The following is a 24,313-nucleotide window of genomic DNA, read 5'->3' as shown; positions in this document are numbered from 1 at the left end:
CTGCTTTCACGTTCGTTCGTTCCCAGTCTTCTTTATTCCAACGCCTCGAATCGTTGCCACTCTATGGAAACATCTCTCGCTTCCACGAATATGGAAAACACCTTGTACAAAAATATCGGAGACGGTATATTCTGCCTCCAGGATGTATTTAATACGTTTTTCCAGCGCCGTTTTCAGGTTCTCTTCGACATTTAGAAAATGTACGTATAATCGACGAGAATAGAAAAATTGTGGACAATTTTAATAGAAAATATTTCGAATGAGCAAAGGATAGCTTTAAAAGAGCTTGAAAATATTGTCTTGGTTGTGTGAAAGGAAGCGAAACTAAAAAAGAAAAAAATTCAGAGAGGAAGTAATATATTATAAAAAGGTCTTGGCTGTATAGATCCTTTTCATCGTTTCTTCCTTCGACATTCTCTTCCTCGAGCATCGAAATCGTTTCAGAACAGTGGCAAAACATTGTTGAGAGCACATCCTTCCGAATAAATCGCGCGATAACGAATCACCGACATCCCCGCAGACGCGAGAAAATTGAAACCATCGGAGGGTTCGATGCAACCATGTGGGGAGTAAATGCGCCGATCGGAAACGTATACGCGATCGCAACGATTGCGCAAATGGTATCATCGCGATTTTCTCCAGGAGATCCGCGGAAATTGTAGATAATCGATCGCTAGTATTGGAACTGGAGCATCCGAGGAAATAATATTATTTATCAATTGGATCTCCCGTGTCGGTCGAGGCCCTTTCCAAACGGAGACTCTGCGGATGGCTTCGTACATGTATAATACATCCCGCGGAGACACGTTGTCCCCTTAGCCTCTGTCGATCGGCGCATATGTGGTTGCATCCAAGAAGCCTCGTTAATATGAACGTATGGGTGCCGCGGATACGTATATTAACCATGGATATTACGCGTAATCGAATGTTTCTTGATCCCTCTACGCGATTGATAATGAACACATTCTTCGTTTAAGGGGGGATTCCAGTGTAACAGGTTTAAAAATAGGTAATTTTCAGGAATTTTTTTTTGGAAAACTATTAATAATTCGGAGATGTACATATTTAATGTTAGTTAGTGTTTTTAATTTTAGTTTGATGATGTTAATACAGTGGAAGAAATAATAAATTCCAATTAACCAAGAAAGTAAACTTGCGATACAGAGTTGAGAGAGGTCGAGAAATGTTTAGTAAAACGATGGATACGCGTGGATCGATGGCGAAGCAATGTAGCCCCGATGTTCGCGATTAATTTCGCCTATTTATTTGTACTTTTGCAGTATTAGAAGGCTAGAGTTTCCGACATTTCAAAATATCATTTCTCGGCTAACAGGCAGATATATGTATATCGTACAGGGAAAGTACGCGATCGAGAAGCCTGGCGATTATACGGGAGCGGGATCTGTACGCATTTCTATAAATTTTCGTCGCGTACGTGCACCTATTCGGCCGTGCATGCATCTGTCTTTACAAATGCAAGCGTTTGACGCAGCTTGTACGTTCGCGTAACCGAATCGAGTGTACAATACTGACACGTACACGCTCCGACCTTTCCGCGCAGAGAGAGAGAGACGCGCTTCTCTGTAAACTTTCCTCGCATTCGTGAACGTCGGTTTATTCAAATACTTACCGCGCGTGCATAAGCATTTATGCGCCGAATATGTATGGGGAAATAGAATGGCGGTTGCCAAGTTGAAAGGTGTACCCCCAGCCGAGGAACGGGTACGGAGAAATTCTAAGGAGGTCGCGGAGCCTGCGGAATTTCCGCATCTAATTTCGAATAAACGCTCCCTATCGAGGTCCCCGCAGCCCCTAATTTCGAATTCTGGATTCAATTCCCTGGCAAACGGTAGCGACTGGACAACGTTAATGAGTCACGACGTGAAAACGTTCCGCGGAGGCTGCCGTTTTAAATTATAACGCGCGGGAAATGGACGCGCAGGATTATCAACGCGGACTCCTCTCCGTCCGCTCCTCTGTGCTTCTGAATGCCCGGCATCCGTGACGAGAAGGCATGCAAATATGCATGAGACCGAGATACGCACTTGTGCATCGGTATTCCTCGCGGGCGTGTACGCGTCAAGCCCAGTAGTGTACTCGAAAACTTTTCTTCTTTACCTTTCTCCACCCCGCGGTGAATGTAATCTCCGTGTAACGACGCCAAGTTCGAGCCCACGGACGAACTGAAAGGATTTTTTGAATTCTGCGTTCAATTAGTGACCTCTTTTCGTGCGCGCCACTACGGAAAAATATTATTCGTTAGGAAACGTGTTTGCTTTTGCGAAATGTCCCAGGTTACGTTCCTGACATAAAATTTACAGAGGCACGGTATCCTTGGCATTTCAGATTCATGCGTTCCATTTACCCAGTGCGATTCGGCTACGCCGGGCCAGTCGCATTCTGCGGAGGACGTTACTGAGTTGCTTCGAACTTTTTAAAGCGAACCTCTTTCTATCGAAGGCAGATACTCCGATATGAGCCATTCATTCCACGAATCGATTAACTCCACTTTTTGAACAATTTTAAATTTAAGTGTCAGTTCAGGGGTCATTTTGATGGCATTTCTCAACTTTTTGTTTTATGAAGTTAATCGATTTGTGCAATGAACGGCCCATATTCTACTAAACTGAAACATTATATGTATATTAAGCTCCCGATATGATAAGATTAAGCGTGTTCGACGGTCCGTGAGATTTTGTGTGAGGTTCGCGTAACGTAAACGCGGCATTTGGACGCAAACTTTCGATCGACGGCGTGTACGTGCACGAGAATCGCAGGAGTATATTCTATCGTCCGCAGGTCGGGCGAACTGCAGCCGCACCTGGACGTATGCATGCGCACGAACGGTACGTGCGGCGTATGTCGATGGGGTTGCGGTTTGACTCCGGTGGCTGCTGGATAGCCCGCCGTTATTATCCGTAACTCGTGTTGCGGCAGTCCCGGAACAAACGCGGCCGAAAATCTTCGTTTCCTGCGCCGGCTCCGCGTCAGCTCTGCCCTCTTTTCCACCGATGGGGCGCCTCTGCGGAACCAAGAAGGATCCGTCACTGTCCAACCATGAATTAATACCGAGAGATAATACCCCAGTGGCGGGAATCGAACCATTTCACGGTACTATTTGCACCTTTAGTAAGTTACGCGGAGGTCGATTGGAAAAGCTCGAGGTTTCACGCGCGGCAACCCGCCTGCGAAAAGATGTACCGCGAAAGGCGAGAGTACGGCGAATACGGAAGACCGCGACGTGTTTTGTAGCGGGATCGGTTTTCAATAATCCCGGATGCGTTCAATATTAACGCGGGAAACGCTCACGTTCCTGACGTACGCGGGGCCCCATTGTACCTTTGGAAATGACACGATAATGCATTCCCGGGAATGTTTTTAAACTTTCCAGCGTTGCACGGCAACACGGAATCCTCCAGCTGTACCGGATAATCCATAAAATTCTTATTTCCTGAGTTCCGCGCTGTGGCTTGACTGAAACTTTTAAAATTTTCACCGTGCGTCGCGTCGCGCGCGATTCAGCCACGCCAGGTAGACGCGGTTGCTTTTGTTCGCGGAACATTTGGATTCGAAAGCACCTTTTCGCGTGCTATTTCGGCGAGATTTCCTCCTGCCCCTGTTATAGCTGCTCGTAAACGTCGATTCGTGCGGTGAACAAACCGTTAGGAACTTTCAGGTCGATAATGACAGCCGCGGCTCGTTCTTAGCACCGCCAGTCTCCTTGGGCCACTCTGTCGTGACGAATTCTCAAGAATTCGTAAACGTTTGGTATCGATATGCGCCGACAGAGGCTCTTTGAAGCAGGTAATATATTGCTTGCACGAAGATCTAACGTTAAAGATCTAACGAGAAAGGGAGATGGCCAGTGAAAGGACCTTGTATAGGAAATTCAGCCAGGGTATGAAGAGTCCTACAAAAGGATAGAACGAAGGGCGTTTCTTGTTGAAGGAAGCATATGCAAAGTTGGTTCTCCACATGTGGCGTTTGCATTCGACCGATCGAATTAAACTTCCAGCGAAGAGCTTCCGGGAATATAGCCGAAGGGAGATCCGATGTAGAAATATCTTAGCGCTCGACGAGGGTCTCTCGTCAAATTGACGGGGAGGAACTGATAAAAGGAGGCTCGGAGGGTGCCTGGCGCCAGAAACGAGGAAACCCGTGTCCTCGGGTTGCTTCATCCCTGGGTTTTCACGTACTCGCGAAAAACCTCTTTAGCCCTTCAGCGAGAACGACCGGATTACCGTTTTTGGCTTTCATCGCCACGAGTGAGGACATCCCCGCTTTTACTACGTCGACGCGCGGAATTCGTTTTTGATCCCTGTAAATTGTGATAGGGAAAGGAACTGATACCCCCGACGCTTCCTCTCCAGGAAAATTCCAGGATATTTTATTAAGGGAATCGTCGAGCCTCTAAAGCTTACAGTCTAAGCGATGGCCGAGCGAGACTTGCGCCACTGGCGAGGAAGGAAGACGTAGGGGTAGGTCACCAGAGTAACTCGCTTATCTTCAAAGATAGTCGAGAATATTTGAGACAGAAATTATACGATTTCAAGGTCATTTAATTTGTCGTTAGGACGAAACCGTCAATCGTAATTCCGAGACAGGTCACAAAGACGCTGACGCCGATACTCGGTAAAGATATTCTTCGGGAGGCTTTATGAAATCTCGACAAAGCATACCTGCTTGGAAAAAGGAACTCGTCCGGCTGTGTGTTGTGGTCAGGTATGCTGGGAATGGTCTCTATCCAGTGGTTCTTAACCTTTGGTCGCGAATGAATAGCGCGCTTGCTGTTTTCAAAACGCGTTTAACCGTTTACTTCTTATTTCTTTTAAACTGAGCACCTTCGTGGCTCTATTTCACAGCAGGTCAAAAACGCAACGAACGCTTTGAGTCGTTTCCATTCGTGGCACCTCTTAAACCAGGATCTCTATTTTACGCAGATATTAAATTTTTTTAATACTACTTTCAACCCTTAATTTGTGAGCCCTTCTCAAGCTGAGTATTTGTAGGTTATTTTTTAAGGGTATTTTTAGGCTTCCTTGGCAACCCATTCAGTGAGTCTTCCAAACCGACTCCATAACCATATTTTGAATATTAAAAAATATCAAACTGTAGAAAATACCAAACTGTTAAAATACAATTTTAAGACACTTCGCACCCATAGCTTTCCTAGGCTCATCTTACTTTTCAGCTTTCGTACGAGAGTAACCCTTAAGAATTACCGATCTACGCAGCGCGGCGACTGGCAGCCAGCATCTCGAGGGACATGGGAATATCGCTAGGATATTTGCGAGACCGTTTCAATCCTGGGCACGGCGTTCGAGTTTTTATTTCGTGGATCGAGGAAGCTGGGAAGCCTGGACGGACGGTTACGGTGTGCACATAAGAACGTACAATGTATTTTCACCCTATCGGCTGCAGTCCTCTCACGGCGTGTCGATATCCTCCTGTCCGAAGCCTTTGACCTCGGAATTGCCGTTCGCTTTTAAAGTCCCTCCTAGCCGTTTCTTTTCGACAGCGTTCTGATTTTTCCGCCCAGTCCCCTTTGCGGACATCCCTCTTCTGGACTTCCTCCGACCACCCTCCGGCATGGAAAAGTTGAGAAGCACGATGTAACTCGCGATTAATAAACATGTTATGGAAAAAATTCCAGAAGCAACCGTGGCCCCCGAGCCGTCCGTGGTAAAAACTTTTAAAGTCGAGGCAGCGTCGGGAACCGTAAACTTTTTGCATTTTTAATAATAACGTCCCCGCCGCCTCCTAATTGCCCGTTGCACTCATCGTGCGTGAAAAGAAGTCGACTTACGCGGTTAATTCATCGCTGGGTGTCCTGCGAAATAGATTTGTTTGCGAGGGTACGCGAGGCCACAGACAGAGAAAAATAAGGGTGTGTTCTGTGTTACGGAAAGAGTAAAGCACTTGAAATTCTATCGTTGGATCTATCATTCAATTCTATCAAACAACGACAGAACCCTCGGCAGTTTTTAGTTTCTCTGTCGTCATTTGGCCTCCTTCGATTCGGCCAATCGACCACGCGGGGAGCTCTCGCTTCGTTCGTCTCAATCTAGATTCACTCGCGCTCGGCCAAGCCCCAAAGATATATACGGGAATCCATTATGCGATTGGTGAATTTAGGTTCCCCGGCGGTGGCCTGGATCGCAAGATGTATTCGCGCGGCAGTCGCTTCGAGAACCGACTTCGTGATCTTTCTTGCGCAACGAGCGACATAAATCACCGTTCGCGCGATTCGGATACGCGCGATATATCAGTGACAGAATGTATTAAAAAAGAAAGAAACTGGGGTGGTATAGGGACGTCGGCGTCGGATCCGCGATGCCATGGCAATGTACCAAAACTTGATCCTCGCGGTGTGGTCCAGCGACGACGTGAAGTGCTGTAACGTTCTCTGTACAAACGTCGCGAGTTTAATTAAAATTTATCCATTTAGATGTAATTAGATCCTGTTACGGAAGTTGTCGAGGTTTCGTTCGAGAATTGCTGGTGGACCTGATTTCCTTAAACCTTGTATAACAGTTGGCTTACACGCGCTTTGCAAGTGCAATTCGGGTGCAGTTTTCACTTCCTGGGTCTCTAGATCCGCGATCCGAGATCGAGGTAGCGGATTTGGAGTCATGGAACGCTCGATGAAAACAAAAGGGCACGCTCGGATGACGCGAGTACAGGCGGAAAGAAAAGAGGTGTTACTCCGAACGAAATCAATAAAAGGATTCATCCACTGTCAAGAGCGGCGCTCCCGCTAAATTGGCAACACTGTGGCTGAACGGGCCTTAAAATCCTCGTAGGTAAGGGCGAAAGGTGGCACGAAAAGGGCCAAAGGAAGAGCGCGGATCCGACGAAGACAGCTTGCTCCGAAAACGCACGGCACAACGTTCGAGAGTTGCGAGAGAAAGAGGGTGAAAAGCGACAGAAAAGACGGACGGAGGAACGCGGAAAGGTAGGGAAATATAGGTAGGGAAAGCGAGATCGCGAGGTGGAGCGAGAGGGAACCAATAGCAAAAGAGAGCGGAACAGAGAGAGTAGGAACACAGTAGGGTAGGTGCAGGTAGCGAGGGGCTCGAAACTGGTCGAGTCGAGATACAATGAAATTGAAAATTATTCCTTTGAATTGAAATACTCGCTACTGTTACAGAGAATAGTGCTTGTAAGTCAAGGTATCGCTGTTCTTCGCATCAGAAATTAATAATAATTTTAAAAAGAATAGATAACTCGAAGTAAAATATAAATTACTCGTCGCTTTTTTTCAATTCTTGTTCGTTTCACTCTGTGGTTACTAAACAGAAATTGCTTATACATATACCCCAGAGGATTGAAACCTAACTCGACCATTTATGGATTTCATGTTCACCCATGAAAATATAGTACGGTTCCGCGGACTAGATTACACACCAAGTTTATCAGTTACAGAAATATACAGCCCCGTTTCCATGCTACCAGCGAGATTCTGGTGTATCTCTGTCGTATGCAGCAACCTAATAGGAAAGGCCAGCGACGTTGTAGCGGGAGTTTCGCGTTATTAGTTTGGAACGTATCAAATGTTCTCGCTGTTAATAGTCAAACTAAGCGTAACGACAAATGGATAAACTCTATTCGCGACCGATATAGTACGTTCGCACCAATTCCCAGCCTAAAAGCCGGATCCATTTCTATTGGCTTACCTCGGTCGAAGAATTCACTCAGCCCTTCCCTTAAGGGGTGGAATGGGTACTTGATATCTCCGTTGCTTTAGATAGACTCGAAGGTGAGATGAATTCGAAGGACTGTAGTCTCGTTACCTTCGAAAAGGTTTTAATTAACATATTTGTAAAAAACTTGTTAGCGTTAATTCTAATACAGTCCCACTGTGGAGTGGAGCAACAACTGGAAAAGTAAAAGTTGCTCCAAAGCTCGCGGTGCGGGAACGTCGAATGGCCATCGCTAGGGTTGGTCGGTGGGATCTGTAGAGGGGTAGGAAAGCGCAGGACGAGAGGGTTGGGAAAGCCGAAGCGTGGCTCCTCCGAGTGGGGGTAGTCGGTACCTCGAACGACTCCGTGGGTCTCCGGATCGCCCCGCCGCGTTCAGTCCGACCCGGACGTTCGAGGGAGACGCGTCTGTCTTCTGTGGCACGTACGCGTCGTATCGGTACGCACGTTGTTCGCCGTCGTGGCCGTAACGTAACAATCACGCTCGATCGTAAATAACTCGCCGACCGGGGAGGTCAACGTTCGACCGTGCCGATTATTATTCGCGGGTAGATAGACTCGACAGTGCGCGAAAAAATCTGGAGACGCGCGCTGACCGCATCGCACGAGGCTCGAAACGAAGAGTGAGAGGAAGGAAGAGAGGGAGAGTGAGAGGACACACGAGCACACCGTGGAAAAGAGGGTGGGAACGGCGAAGAAAAAGCTCTCTCTATCTCGACTGCCTCGCCGGCTTTCCACGGCCACGAATCGATACCACGCGACCGTCGCCGCCGTCGGTCGTTCCTCTCTCTCGACCTCTTCTCGTCGTTCGCTACTCGTGCCTACCAACCACGCTCGCGTCGATTTTTCCTCTCTCTTGACGCGCTCGCCGACTCGTGGTTGTCTCCTCACGGTCGCCGCCATTCCGCATCGACTGCACGAAACTTTTTTCACGGGGTATCGCGTGTCGTCGTGACTTCGAATTTTGGCGGTCGAGTTTCGCGCGATTGATGATCGACGTTCGATAATCGCCGCCACGCGAGAATGGCGCGACCGTAGTGGCGCGAACGTCGAACCCGCCAAAACAACCACTGGCTGCTGCTGACGGACGACGCAGCCCGTTCCCTCGTCGAGGATAGAGGACGTGAAAAGGTGATACTGGTGTTATCAGTGCGAGGCAGTGACAATAACGGTTGTCCTCGACCGCGTACAGTGCATTTATTTGTTCACGGAGGAGAATCGACTCGGCCGGAAGCCCCGTGGTGCGTTACTCTGTGTGGCACGTGACGATCGACGTTTGTTTGTTTTGGTGCTTACCGCCCACGGTGTTCGACCTGTTTCGGAGCAGTTAATCGAATCATCGAGGACATCTTGCGAAATCGCTGACAACTTTCGTCCAGTGACCAGCAGGATTTTCGCAACTGGATCGTTGAAAAAGTAAGTGATACACTTTTGTTTTCGCGCGGCGCGTGCACGCTTCCGGTGTTGGGATAGTACTCCGCGAGTCTTTCCACTTTTACTAGTCAAAACTTTTGATCAAACATTTTAAAACGACAGCATCGATGGTATCGTTGTTTGTGGAGGTAAAATACTTCTGAGATGTAAAGCAAAATCGATTGCGAAGCATTCTGCTTCGCATTTGTACGTTTGGAATGTTGTATGAAGTTTTTTTTTTCTAAATATCTGAGTCAGTTCGAGAGATATTAAACATCGCAAGATGGTAAACATTGGCGAGCAGAGGTGAAATTTCGTCCGATGGCACTGATGCATTTCTGTTGTACCCAATAACACGTTGGGAAAGTAAAAGATGAACCGGTGCTCGTTAAGCCTGTCGCGTTGCTTCCTCCGGTAATTCCGGCCTGAACTTTGCGCCCGAATTATTGTGCTTGTAAATTACACGCTTGGCCAAGGCCCAAATGGCCGATGCTGCTAATTTAACTGTACATTTTCATTAGCCCGTGAGCCAGCCTCGTTAATTCGTGAATCGCGGGACACGAGCCCGATAATTCGCACGAACGAAACGCGTTAAACCTTCAACATCTTCGCTGCTCCAAATGGATCTCGAATCGCGCGATCATCGCCACCGATTGGAGTCGTTCGAGACATCCTATCTGTAATTTTATTTTGTCCATCGCAAATGATAACGATGGGTTAAGATAGTAATCATGTCTGTAAACATTTTTCGAAGTTGAAGTATTTCTAGTACAGAGGTTGTGCATCCGCTTTGTTTTTAAAACACTTCATGTATTAATTAATACATTGACCGAATATTTTTTGTTCGATGTCGAGTTTTAATTGAAATTGCTGTGCCTGCTCACTGTTTTCCCAAAGTGAACAATTCTAAATAAATTAAAACTGGGTATGTACATTTTTTCAATTTAGTAATTGACTTACACACTTTGTTATACGGGGGAAGAGAGGTGTCTACAGGTACATTACCATATATGGTACTGATTCTACTCTTAATTCGTTTCGAGTACGCTCTATACACGGTTCAATTAATATACGCCATTCGTGAAGATGAGCGACTATTTTTTGATACATGCAAGTATTAATTGAAATCGCTCCCCGTGTTTCCATCGTGGAAAAAGAGACGCGTCGCTCTGTGGACCATCGTTTGACGACATCGAGGCGTGTGATTCAGTTGCGTTGAAGCTGATCGCGAGGAAATTCCCGGGCGGGCTTGAAATTCAACCGCAAAAGCTCGAGATCGAGCTGGCAGTCAGCTGGGTTGAGATCACGGTTTTTATGAAGGTATTTTTATCGCGCGCTTTGTCGTCTAAGCGCGTGTCGACAAAAGCCCGTGACGGAGAGCGCCGCCGGCGACTTTATAGATCGTTCACACGGCGAGATGTTTTGTTCCGCAACCGAGGAATTAATCGATCGTAAAGAGGCTAATGCGAACGATACGCCGGCCAGCCGTGCACCGTTGGCACATTTGACAAAGGAAAACGATATATCCATGCGGGCGTATTCTCTGTCCTCGACTCTTATCGTCTCACAAAAGACTTCTCTCGACCCAAGTAAACGTTAGTCCTCGCCAATCCTTTTTGGGGGCTCCGTCTCGTCCCAGAATTTCGGCGTTTAACCTTTTTCCGTTCGCCTCGACGCGGTAGATACCTGGCGGCATCGGTCCCTTTTTCGAGCACCTCTGTTTGGATTTGTTTCGGAGCGGGTAAGCTTAGATCAGGATTTCCACTGTGTATTAAAAACACATTGGGGCTTGATAGGGGACGATAGGTCTGTGATAAAAAAAAAAAAAAAAAAAAAAAAAATGTAGCTTACGATATATAGAAACGAAATTTTGTAATAAACGAAAGGTTCGCGGCTGCCAATGTTGAAGCGTCTCTCTTCGATAGAAGTTGGTAGCTCTCGTCGCATAAGTTTCCGTTAAACTCGATTTCAATCTCGAAAGCATTTCGTCCTCTTTTCCCAAGCTTGAAGTTCGCAGAAATTCTCGACCATACGAGAAGAGAATGAAGTGCGATTCGTGTTCCGCGGGAAATGCTCGGCGTTCTCTTTCATGGCCCTTATGGGTTTTCCATTGTCAGTTATTTGTTGTCGATATTTCTCAAGCGGAGCTGATCAAGTTTCGCGGCTCGTATCGACTCTGCCCGACCACTCCGTTCTTGCTAGGTCGAATTTATATTTTGCAATCTCCTTATAACGACCATTTCGAAGGCGTGTTCGAAACACTCGAGCATTCTTCTTTATTTGCCAATGGACTGCAAATAATTAAATCGTGGTTCGAGAAGAGTCACGAAGACGTTCCCGCAAATCTAACGCCAAATTGAATGGTTCGTCCTTGATGTAAACGCTAATGCTCGTGAATTAACGTTTCCATAAAAATTGGTGACTCCGTTTACCCCCCCCCCCCCCCCGCCGCCCTTCAGGCGAAATAGAGAAATCGATTTCGACCTGGCCCTTAATAAAAGGTCGGACGTCGAACGTTAGACGGCACAAAGATATAGGGTTGAGAATCTGTAATTTAGTTGGTCGAATTCTCGAGTCCCTCCGACGTCTCATTAGATTTTATCGCGGCAAGGTCTACGGCTACAGTCCAGCAGCGGATACTTGAGACTTTAATCCTGGCCCATAGTCGAGTCTCTGAAAGTTACATACTTTCGAAAAGTCTCGCTGGTTTCCATTGCCGTCCACGAGCACGCGACAAACTCGAACCCGCGACGTTATTATATAGTACACGATTCTACTTCATCGTGATCGGGTTTAAATTCCAATTAAAATAAAGTTTCAACGTCCAATCTGTCTGGTAATTTCTGATCGTAACCGGCGATTGTTTCGCAGTTTAAAAAGCGTCCTAAGCCGGGGAAAGCGTGTCTCAAGACGTAGTTTCTTCGGAACCGAATTAACTGCAAGCATTATTATTCAGTCTTAAAGCAGAGATCGAAACGTGAGGTCGCGCTTTTAATTTAAAATAAACGGTAGACCGCAGTTAGCCGTACAGATTAGGTCGAAACGTTAACAAAAAAAAAAAGAAAAAAAAAAGGTGACGTTTGGCGTTTCCGTTCCCAAGAAGCGTATTCCTTAAATATTTCAAGCCACGCGGGCTTAGAGAGTCGGACGCCAAAGAGATTTTTCTTTTTCCGTCGCGTCAAGCGAAGCGTAGCTTAGGATGATCGAACGGGTGAGTCCCTTTTCGTCGTGGACGCGACCGATGAGGTTTGCCCGTGTATTTATTTTTAGCCAGCCGAAGAAGGAAACAGCGAAGAGACAGAACTTTGCCTTATTGTTGGATTCTGTTAAGTTTGTTCGCAACTACGCACCGAGATATATAAAGTTTCCCGCGCTGCATCGTTCTCCCTCGTTCTAGCCAGCTATACCGCGCTTAGTACGGGAAGACAATATTGACTCGGTCGTTTCTCCCTTGAGAAGCTGGCAACTTTATTTTCAAGGGCTTTCGTTATCGGCGGTATCGACGAATCAAGGACGCCCGCGATCTCAGTTTTCTCCATCGTTTCGATTGCCTACGATTTCTACTGTGATACTTTTATCCGTTCCCTTTTTACGACGTCTTTACAACGATTTCAATTGATACACCAAAATTAGCGTTCAAATGGAGCATTTAACCCCCGGTCTGCGATCCTATTTTTACAAACGTCGTCTACACACTATGGTTTTTTTTAGTGTGCCAGGTTTCAAACAAGTCTACAGAAACACGCAAAGTGTAAAGGTTTGTTTAAAACTGGAAACATCGTCTTCCTCTTCATTGTTCGCAAAAGTATTTCTTCTGGGAGGTCTTTGTAAACGTCGCGCATTTGTTTTCCCCGCGGCGAGCGAGAAATCGATCGACCGGTTTCCTTGAACCCTCGTAATCTGTTCATCGGTACGTTTTTAACGAGCTGTGCAGGCAAACTTCTCTCGTCTTGTTTTGCCGGCCATAGCTTCTCAAACTTTGCCCGCCTATGAATAAAAGTGGAAACAGAAGTTCATTTCGAGGCAGAAACGCGGTTAGCGTAATGGGCTCGAGTCGAGATGCTCCGCAAATAGGGAGTAAGTGAAATAAAATGTAACGCACGAGAAGGTTTCAAGGTTTTTTTATCGTGATAATAAATTTCTAGTCGTTGAACATTGTCATTCAACTTATCGATTAAAAAATGGAATAAGCTGTACTGCTTTTCCAAACTGAGATGTACGCTGGAAAATGTAGAATTTCGAAATAGGAACTCGTTTGATGATATATAATTTCCTTCCTTGCCGCAGCACACGAGTGCGATACTTCTTTTTGAAATGGAACCATGCATCTTCTTTAAAATAAATCTCTTCTCCTCGCTATTCCTCGTATAAAAGTATTAAGGCATGCCCATTAAACGTGTAACGCGTTACAAGATATTTCACATTCTATGAAACTCTACAGCTTGCCCCAGTTTCTAAAATCACCCTATATTTCGTCTGCGTCTGTGTTGCCCGGCTGGAATGTATTCGCCTCGCTTTGGAAAGTAAATTTTCATCGGTGGTAAAAATTGCGCGTTACTATTGCGTTTAAAGCGTCATAAGCTTCGGGCGCATTTGCGTTGACCGTTATATTTCATCCTGCGATCGAATTGAATTTCCTGTCAACTCCTCTGTACGTGCCTGCAGAAGTAAACAACGGTTGCAAAGACGCGACATGTTGCACGTCGAATTGATTTAAAAGAGCACGCACAGCATGCAGCCTCGCCTCCAGCTAGGAACTGGTGACGCATCGAAGTGCATTCAAAGTGCATGCTGCGTGCTGTCGCAAACGCTGTTGTTTTCCGTGCAAGATATTTTTCTGACCTTATTCTGATCTTTATATGCTCATATATTCTTGGTTGCAAGCGTATTTTTATTTACGAAAATATCATTGTAGTGAAACAAATCAAATTAATAATAGAGATAGTCCTGATTACCCGCGTTTTTGTTCGAGCTTTAGGTTTTCTCTTATTCATTTATTACTCGCAAAACTGAAGTTAAGAAACTTCAAATAAAGTTATCGTTGACAGCGCGCACCTGTGTTTTCAAGTAGTAATGCGTAGCGTGGAAGTCGCCCGGCAAGTGGAATGAGAGCACACGTGTCAGACGCCGTGGTCGGTCTCTCGTTCTGTTCATTATTGTTTCTATTTCTCGATGGACGCTTTGCGTTATTCAGATCAGCATATTTACCAGTCACGGTCTAATTGACCGTACCCTTTCTCGTCTCATAAATATCCAAGGATCGGGGTCCCGGTTCCCTTGAAAAGAAGCTCGGTGAACTTGTCCCGTTGCGTTTGCGAGACGACGCGAGCGTACACGTACGCTTATTTAAATACCAAATAGACCATTCGCCGCGAGTCTCGTGTTCTGTGATTTTCATGGAGGGTTAGAGCCGTTCGTCCCCAAAGGGTGCAGAGCAAAAGAAGAGGCAGGGGTTAGACGGGTGCGCCCTCAAACGAGGCATAAAATCGGAGACGAGTCTGTCGTTGCGAAACGAGCTGCTCTAGATCAGAGAGAGAGACGAGACGAGGACTGCAAAACAGTTTCGAAGGGTGGCTCGGCATTAATCAATCGAAAAGAATCGTTCATCTCGCGAAATCAACACACGCCGTCATTCGCTTCGATCCGTTTGTCAAAGGGAATTTATTATTATTATTTTTTGATATCCACGAGATGCGTAAACCTATTAGATACGTTTGGAAAATAGTGATTAATTGAATAGTACGTTATACTTTTAATCGGAGTTCATATTTATCTTTACTTGTGTATGCAACGAATTGGTAGTGGTTTTTATCATTTTAATATTCCCACGAAATTTTATGCAAACTAACTTGACGGACCACCACGTTCGCCACGTCGAAAGGGAGGGTTCGAGACGAGCATTCGCTATTAAATGCTGAAAAGAGGACCACGCCGTCAATCTCTTCAACGCGAGCTCTTTCTAGACAATCGAATCCCATATCGTTGAGTCCATCTCGCACGGGTATGAAATCGTTTGTTGGAAAAAATGCTTCCACCCGCTGCAAAAAAACAGCAGCTGAAAATCAATCCGTCCGCGTTTCCCGTAAAAACATCGGAAACGTCGAAATCGCGGAACGAATATTTCATGAAAAACAGACGGAGGTACGTGTGCACTTGTGGGGCTCGCGAAATTATTCTTATTGTGTTTCTATAGTTCACGGATCTAATGAGACTAGTATTAAACTTTTAGGTCGAAGTTAGTCGAATACTTTCATGGGCCACTGTACGTTGAGAGAACGCAGTCCACGCCGCGACTTGTACGCGAAACTCTGTTCCCCGTTTCTTTCTCTTTCCCTCGAGTGCCACCCACTGGGAAACGAGCTACGGGACGGCGATAACAATGGGGTTGTTTTTACGAGCATCGTCTCCCTTTTCGTCTCCGTCGGACCCGTTGGCCATTGGAACGAACCCCCCCGACTGCTGGCTAGGCCGACGCTCGGACCCTCGACACACGAATTAATAACCGTTTCAAACCGCTCCGCCGCCGCTTCGGAATTAAAATATCCTTGCCAGGGGGTCGGGGACGAGCGACAAATCCACAGAGGGCGGCGACGAACAGAGGAATACGGGTGGGCTCTGGTCGACTGAGCGGCCCGCGGGGGTGGCAGCGGCGCGGATTGTCCGCAAGAATTAATCACTCGTCCAATCTGCGCGAAATCACGCCGTGTAATCACCCTGCGAGGTTTGTTATTAGCGGTCCGCGGCGCGTACAGTACAGCTTCGTCAGCGCGCGCATGTCCCGCTTTAAAACTCGCCGGAAATGGCGCGGAACCGTGGAAACCGTCGCGATTACTCGCATCCCGTTGCAACGTTCCTTTCCCGAGCGACTGGCAAATTTTCGTAACACCGTTACGAATTTCTCGTTTCATTAATTTCTTAATTATCGAGGTCTATCTACCATCGAAGTTTAACCGCCTCTCCTCCACCTATTTCATTTCATTTTGCGAATTCTAGAAACTTGGAATGTTTCGACAAGACTCCAGGGTTAAAACAAGTGTCTTCTATTATTAGAAGTAGGTCGACGTTTATAATTTACCAAAACTTAAGTTTAAACCCAACGTAGTTGTAAATTTAGAATTTCCTTTGTGAGTCGTGCAAGAAACGAGGAGAAAAATAGCGACGGTCCTTCGTACGAAAATGTGTGTTGTCGCGATGTAATCGGCGCTCGTTTGTCTTGAAAAAGTTGTTCCCCGATCAGAGCGAGAAAAGCCGGGCCTGGATGAAATATGGGGGCTAAATCGCGCGTATCGCACAGATTGCATCTGAATCCTGCAATTACGCGGTGCCCCGGTTGGCAACCTGCATCGTGCGTCGCGCGTTAATCGATGGAAGCCGAACAACGAACTGTTTTTCCACGTGGAGTGTGTTTAAGGTAATCGACTTTCGTAAAAGAATAACTACGATTATCTGAGACGTAAATTATAACGCGAAGATGAATATATACATAATCTCATTAGCATTATGGATTTTTCATCATCTACGAATACAAGCGGAAGTAGAGTTTAAATTAATTAGCTAACGAATAGGGCGAGCACTTCGAGCAAGTTCAGATCTGCAACCGGATAGAATTTCCCCTGTCAGATTACATGGAAGCATAACTAATGCGGTGCTTCCGTGTCTTAGAAATAGCTAGAACAAAAATGAGTGGAGCGATGCAGCACTCTGCCTTAGTGCTCCAGGTTTAATTACGAGCTAAGGGAATTACGGTACGGTAAGAAACAGGGCGGCGAAGGACTGTGGAACGGATTGTAATTTAAAAAGAAACACGTGTATAGTCGGATCCAGCGCGAGAAGATCCAGAATAGCCAGGAAGGAAGGAGGAAAGGAAGAAGTGAAAAGGGTGGAGCCGGACTAAGATAGATAAGACCTCGTTATGGATTCCGGCAGCATGCACACAGCAAGACGTCCTCATTGCCCGAAGTGTCCTGTAAGATACGAAATAATGTCGGCGCGCATCCCGAGACGCACGGATAACTTAACCCGTCCACGCCTCGTACAATTTCTCCTAGCTGGGCTCCCTCGAAGCTCTCCTATCTCTGCTTCCATGACCTCTCCTCGCGCTTCCAATCTTCGATGCTCGCGACAAATCTTTCTCGCCTCCGTTCTCTTCTTCCTCCCCCATTTCTCGTTTTTTCCACCCCTCGGCTTCTGTACGCATCGGAGCCACTAAATCTATCATTGGCAGCCGAGAAGAACGCCTCCGAGGGCTACACTCGAACAATTTTCGTTGTGATCTTTAAGCGTGTCAAGAAGATACTATGATTAACAAAATAAATACTCGGTTATCCGTCTGGTATAGCGAATAGCTTTTTAATTCAGATGAACATTTTAGTCCAAGGTCCAAAATATATGGTGGGTGTGATAAAAGATTCCATTTATATTTTTTCTATATCCTTGTTATATCTGGTCTAAGAAAAGTTTTTCGATAGTAACGTAAGAAACGATGTTACATATGGAATGACCTAATACACTCTAGTAGTAAAAAGGTAACGGATCGATAAGCTGCTTATCTCGCATTCGTTGCTCGAAATTTTCATCCGGCTTAAGAAAGTTGACCTCCATTCGTATCTAGGTTTCGCGAATTCTTCCATAGATGTTGTCAGGTACTTTCTCATTCTCGAGTCAAGTGCGCGATGTTCGCGAATCGCGCACAAAACGACGAAGGGCTCTCTCCGGAGCGCGAGGCTCTCTTCCCTCCCGTCGTAATTACTCACTTCCATTTAGCGCGGCCATTAGCAGGCTACGTCTCATCGGGATTTTCTAATCTCCTCGCGATGGCCGACTCATCGAACGTTCACACTTGTACAAAAGTGTTCCCCTCGTTATCCAAGGATTGTGTTATCTGCTGCTACAGACGGGGAACGGTCCACTTAATTAACAGCTTGTCTCCTGATAACGGAGCACGGGGAAATGTTCTTTGACAGTGCACTTTGGGTAGACGACTAATTACAGGGTCGAGGAATAGTAGACGATTTAATTTATCCATTCCAGCGACTCCGTTTAATTATCTTACGCAATAATGTCTCTTTCCAAGGAGGTATTTGAATACGTAAGTCAAGTGCTGCTCTCGCGCCTCTTGGGTCTAAATGCGGCATGGAACGTTTCGCTGGAGAACGACCGTTTAAAAATATAGCTAGTCTCACGCGAGGAACAAAGTTTCGGTGGATTTTCAACTTCGAGGACCCCATAAAATGGAATAATTGTCCTAGTATTGGATAAAAAGCGGTGGCGCAATTGTCACAGAACTGCGAGAGATTTATAGAGGGTGTTCGAAGATACATCACAGCGCCTGAAAGAACGTCCCTTTAAAAAATGCACGCGAACGCAAAACAGGCAAAGATGCAGAAGCAAGTTGTACAAGAGTTTGGAACTAAACTCGTCCCCCCGGTCTGCGACGAAGTTAGTCGAGCATGTAACTCTTTCGGCTCAAAAGCAGCTTGGTTCGGCAACGTTTCCTGTAAAATCGCCGCAGAGTGGCTCGATTTCGACCGAAATTGGAAACAACGGATCCCGCTCCTGAATACCTCGGTCTGGAACCCAAAAGACGAAAGTTGCTCGTATCGCGGATGTTCACCTCGAGTTTAGCGACGCTTCCTCGATTTGCTGCTAGCCGAGACAACGGCGTCGGCGTCGTATTGGAAAGCAGGTCTCCGAATTTCCTAAGAAACTCGAAGTGATTATTCGTATAGTGTTCTCCATAAGCATGTCAGAAGCATTACGATTTAAGCGAATCGTTCCTTTCGAAGGGTGGACCATATCCATCCCGAAAATCGCAGCAGCTGTCGCAGTCGAAGTTTCCTCTTCGTCGACGGGGGTCACTACGAAACTTTCCCTCCTTTTCGCCGCCTCTCGCGTTCGCGTCGCGGAAGAAAGTGGCCGGGCTAAAAAAAAAAAGGAAAGGGGTGAGTAAGGGGTTGGTTAAAACGGAAGGAGACGACGAGGGAGCGGAGCCTCGGCTGCAGCAGCGGCTCGACTCGCGCCGATGAAAAATTCACGTCGACGATAACTCGAGCGTTGCATTTTTCATAGAACCGCGATACTTACTTATCCGTTGCTTATATCCGCAGGAGTTTTCGACCCGAACCAACAACCGCGCGCCCCCGGAGGCTGATAAAGGCATCCCGCGACCGTTCGTTGTTCCGTTTGCGTTTCCAGGCTCCTCTCGCCTCTAATTTCTTTTCTCCGTTTGCCTCTTGCCTCCGCTGCTCTCACGGGGAAATGCGTTTCGAGTGGGTCGATTCGAAACTAGTTTGCGTTCGAGCAGCAGATTCCACGTAACGATAAAGGGTATGCTGGGGTTAGTATGTGAAAAGTGCCTTTACTACGAATTGGAGTCGAGGTACGTCAATTCTTAGATCCTTGGAAAACGTTTGTACCTAGGTTTTACCTTGTATCTGTTCTCTACCTTCATTTTGTACACTGCTTCGTGGGAAGTTATTAAAGAAACGAAGCGATCCCAAGCATTTCAAGTCCTGATATAAGAATAAGCTTCATCGCAGCACGAAGAAAAAGTCGCGTTCTAATCGTGACAGTCTTCCGAACTTCAACTAATTATTTGTCCGCTGTCCCGAATCTGTCTGTTTAAGCAAACTCGTCCCCGACGTGTCTCGCAACCTCGACGCATAATTGGGTTTCATTAAAACGAGACTTCCTTTGATACCCGCGACGTGCAGCCGTCTTTGAGACAACTTGACGCAAGTTGAGCAAAGTCAAATCCGTGAGAACACCGATGGGATTCGCCCCAGCGGCTGTAACTCAAACCATCGTATCTTTGCCTATCTTTACCGGCTCGATTTTTTCCGATAACTTCCGCGGAACCTATACGTATACTGTTGTCAAAGTTAGTTTCGTTCATCGATATCGCATTTCCATCTGTAAAGCTACTTTCGTTTTCGCGGTCGTACCCTGAAATCACAAACATTTTACTTAACCGTTTCTCTCGAACACGAAAGAATTATTGTGATTCCTGAAGAAAGTTAAGTAAAGAAATGTTTGACCTGATTTGCATTCGTCAACCATGTTTCGAAGACCCGACCTATGGTTTACTTCGCGTAAACTAATCAACGAAGCGCAAATACATTATGTTCTTTGAACGCGCTGGGAACGGCTGCACAACATTTTTCTTCCCGAATAGTTGGCCCTGGCTACCTACGCGTCGGAATCGGCTCTTTTGTGCACCGTCGTGCCTAACTGACCCTCTATAGGCGCGTCACAAATAGACCGACAGCGCTTGGTTTTGTTCGAACGATTCGTTCGAGCGAGACGTGGCTCCCGATGACAGTTCGACGCGTTACATCCGGCGTACGTCCCATTTTCCCTCTAATTTTGTGCCAGTCGCTCCACGTGAGAAACGATGATGAATGCGTCACGCGCAAAGCCTCGTCGACGTTTATCGCCAGCGTTTGTGCTACCGTGAATCAGTCGGCGCTCGTTTTCCTGCTGCTGTAAATTTCTTTGCTCGCTCGACGCTCGGAAAATATCGCTGTTGTGTTACAGTTGAAACAGCGAGTAGGAAACGTCTCTAACACAATTCTTAGGAGGACGTTAATATTCATGAAAAAGCAAGGTTGTTCGTTTAAAAAAACCAGAATGAACCAAACCCAGATGCGACAACAATAACCAGGGCTGGTAGTCAACAGCGGGGAAAGCCTCCATTGTCGACGTGTTTCCAACAAGAGGATCGCATGGCGTACCGCTCCGCGGGTCTCTCTCGAAAGTCATTATATTTGTTCCATGCACTATACAGTATTGCCTGTCAGGTTGTCGCAAAGTTATCCCGATCACCTCTCGGTGTACCTCATTTTGGTTCTCGGCGTATACGAAGTCGAGGGCGAGATAACAGCGATCAAATTTCGCCTACCTCGTTCTTCGCTTATCTCAACTCGGTTCCAAGCTTGCGATAACCTGAATGGCAATACCGTATATTCAAATTCTATCACATACGGGAGTCGACTACACGCGTACCGCGGTGTATTGAAAACCCAAAACCGAAGTGGAGGTTAACAAAAATATCTTCCACCGTGGTTTCGTCTATTCACGGCGTCGTCGAGTGGTTCCCCGCTGGCCTTCGCGAGCTGGTGTCGCGAATGGAGACGTGCCAAGGGAGATCCAGAAATTGGGAAGCAGAGAATGCAGCGAAGATTCATCCGAGGATATTTACAGTGCTGCGCGGTGGCGCGATTAACTCTTAGGGAAAGCAGATCGAGCCGCTTCCGCTATTAAATATGCATGATTTGAGGTGAATATAAAATACTCGGGGAGGATCTGCCTTCGGTGGGGTGCACGCTGGTCTGGAACACCTTTGGCATCTGTGTTCGAGGATTTAAGGTGGAAGGATTCGCGAGTCCCGAGGGCGAACGCTGGAAGCACGAGAAACCAGAGGTTAACAGAGGACGGGGGACGGGAGCAAAGATGGAGGAAGACTGCTCGAGAAAGAGCGAGGGGAAGCACAAGGTTGTTTGCTTTCGAAGACTGCCGGAGCCCCGCTTGCTTATGAAGTCTGATCGCGTGTAAGGGTGCGTACAGACTCGAGTCGAGGACCGAGCCTAGACCCCTAAAGCCACGTTCCCGCTTTTGCGATTCCAGCAATGACTCGGATTACGTCGCAATCACGATGGAGTCTCTGGTAGCTTTTACAAACTTACTTGGTATCACTTCACTGTTCAGTTCAATAAACATGGCGAATGATCGTTACACGGTGGCCTTATCAGGCGTTTGTCTTTATTCCAAGGTCTCATAGAGTATGGTCGAGACTTTACGCAAATGTGTAAAGAAGCGAAGGTGTGATCCACAAGCAGAAGCGGGGCATTAGGTGGTTTCGACGCAAGTCTGGCCACACCCAAGATGCTCTTTCGCCCTGTCTGCTCTTCTTTGCCTTTGGCACACCCTGTCATGGCACAAAGAAAGGTTCGATGCCAACCGTATACCTTATCCTCGGTTATCCAATATCTGTTACGGGTGTAACGAAGAGGGAAACAGACGCAGAACGCGAGGACCGTCGGCGAAAGTTAATCATATTAATTGAGAGTCAGATTCATGAAGAAGTTCTCGGAGGGTGGTTGATCCTCGAGATTGAATTCCGTAATTTCCTTGAAAAATTCCCGTAAAGGCGCGCTTTTACTTAATACCGTCGATGTACACTCGGTGTTTAAGATGTAAATGTCGTCGGATTCGGAGGATTTTCAATTTAATTTAAAGCTGGTGACGCGTTTGGAAATTACGGTGCGTTCAGGTCGTCAAGCGGTCAGCGTTTTGTTTCACGTTGTCATTTTACGCGTTGCTTTGGCGCTTGTTTCGCGTAAACCGTGCATTAAGGAGGAAAATGACGGTATCGATATTCATGGATTCTATGGTGGATTTCGGGCGCGAGGCCGTTCGATTCGCGACAATTTAACAATGCGCGGTTGTCTGGTTATTCATTCGACAGAAAATAATCCATCGTGTTATAGTAGGAATAATTACTGTAACGTTAGTGTAACGGTATTATCGTTGGACAGCGCTCGATATTAATCATTTGTGCCACTATGCGCGCTGATGTACGTTATTACGTTTACATGACCATAGAAAGTGGCATGTACCGCGGTCATCATTAACGCGGCATGTTAATACACTAATAACACGTTCCTAACAAAACTGTATCAGTTTGGATCTAATTCGCCATTTTCGTCGCGAACGAGATCGCTTTAGTTCCGCTGACAAGCTAATGACTTCATCATCGTTAACTCTTTTTACACGGGCCGAGCACGTTCGCTCTTGAAACTTTTAAATTTGTTTCACGGGGAGATCAAACGTGCGTTGATCTTTGACCTCGCGTCACCTAACCGCAAACCCACGTTAAAATAATTAGCGAGATAGCTTCTATCAACAAACGTACACCGCATAAATTAGTTGAACATATTTGGGAAGAGCGGACCACTTAGTCTGCAAAGTGCAGAAAAGAATATAAATATTTAATTCAAGGTTAATTCAGTAGGAAGGTATTCTCCGCGTAAATGGAATATTTAAGTTCGTGGATGGTTTACACGGCGCTCCAGATCTTTCCATGAAAAGTGAAATAAGATTTCCTTGCCTTCATCAACGATCTTTATAATCATTTACGACGGGAGTGCACTCGAAGCACAACGATAAAACTGTTAGACCTAAATGGAGCGAGAAGTTTAGATCTAGATTGTATTTCGGAGCAAGGGATGGAACCGGTGCTCATTGAATTCAAGATACTGAATACTTTATGGAGGGATCATCTCGGGTTAGAACAAGCGATGATCCAACTGCGTCGAGCGGCCTGGACCCTCCTCCCTCTCGAAAATTGTTTTGAATTACTCTCGAAGAGGGTACGACGCGATAAAAGCGTGTCGCCGCTTTCGAGGAAAGGAGCGAAGCGCACGCGGGAATGCGCAACCCCTGTTCGAGAGGATCACCGAAAACACTCGATCGCTCATTCAGCTCATTAAGGATAAGGCCTCGGCGCGGGGCGTTTACCTAATTTAAATATTCCTCCGGTACTGGGCTCCGGAGAGTTTTCTAATTTAACCACGGCGAGCCCTATCGATTCTCTCCTCCCTTTCTTTCCTCTACATCTTGGGACTCGTTAAAGTCCATTAAGGGGGAACACCGCGGCAACGAACGGGAAGAGGAAAAGTGTCTTCCGCAATTTTTTGCCTGGAGTACGAATCAATCTTTTTTAAAATCTCCAGTCCGGCATCTTTATACGCGAATGACTCAACATTAGTTTTTTTTTTAATTACTTAGATCTTCTTCGAAATATACAAAAATAATCTGCGAAAATCGTAGCAAAAATGAGACTCTAACAGCCATGAATAGAGTCACGAAGCAGAGGCTGCACAGACTCCACGAGCAGGTAGCCTGATTCCGTCGAAAGGTGTCGGGCTCTTTTCGGTGCCTGCAGAAGATTTCGAGGGGTCACGTATGCTACTCGCGTCCTTCCGTGAAATTTTTCCGCCCCGAGAGCTTCGATTCTATCTCGCGTGCTCGACCGTGTGAATTTTAACACGCCCGGCAAATTCTTGCTCGCGAAAGTTTCGTGGGAATTTCCACGGGCTCTGTCAATGACAAGATTTCTGTTCCCGTCGTTTCGCCTCGGGTTTCTTTCACGTTTCCTTCCCTGTCGTGACTTGTTGATCCGACAAGTCGATTTATAATCC

At 46.4% G+C, this 24,313-nt stretch overlaps 1 protein-coding gene across 2 annotated transcripts in view; it reads left to right on the top strand.

Annotated features, from left to right (window-relative positions):
- Window positions 1-8,083: 8,083 nt before the first annotated feature.
- Window positions 8,084-24,313, top strand: part of LOC128888330 (uncharacterized) — a 260,580-nt gene continuing 244,350 nt past the window's right edge. For both annotated transcript variants that reach the window (XM_054145069.1, XM_054145068.1), the window contains exon 1: window positions 8,084-9,116. The gene's annotated coding sequence lies outside the window, so the exon portion shown is untranslated. The remainder of the gene's footprint in view (window positions 9,117-24,313) is intronic.

Source organism: Hylaeus anthracinus, unplaced genomic scaffold (genome assembly GCF_026225885.1).
Source record: "Hylaeus anthracinus isolate JK02 unplaced genomic scaffold, UHH_iyHylAnth1.0_haploid 11994, whole genome shotgun sequence".
In the NCBI taxonomy this organism is placed as follows: Eukaryota; Metazoa; Arthropoda; class Insecta; order Hymenoptera; family Colletidae; genus Hylaeus; species Hylaeus anthracinus.
Note: the sequence above shows the minus strand (reverse complement) of the source record. Positions and strands in the feature narration are given on the sequence as shown.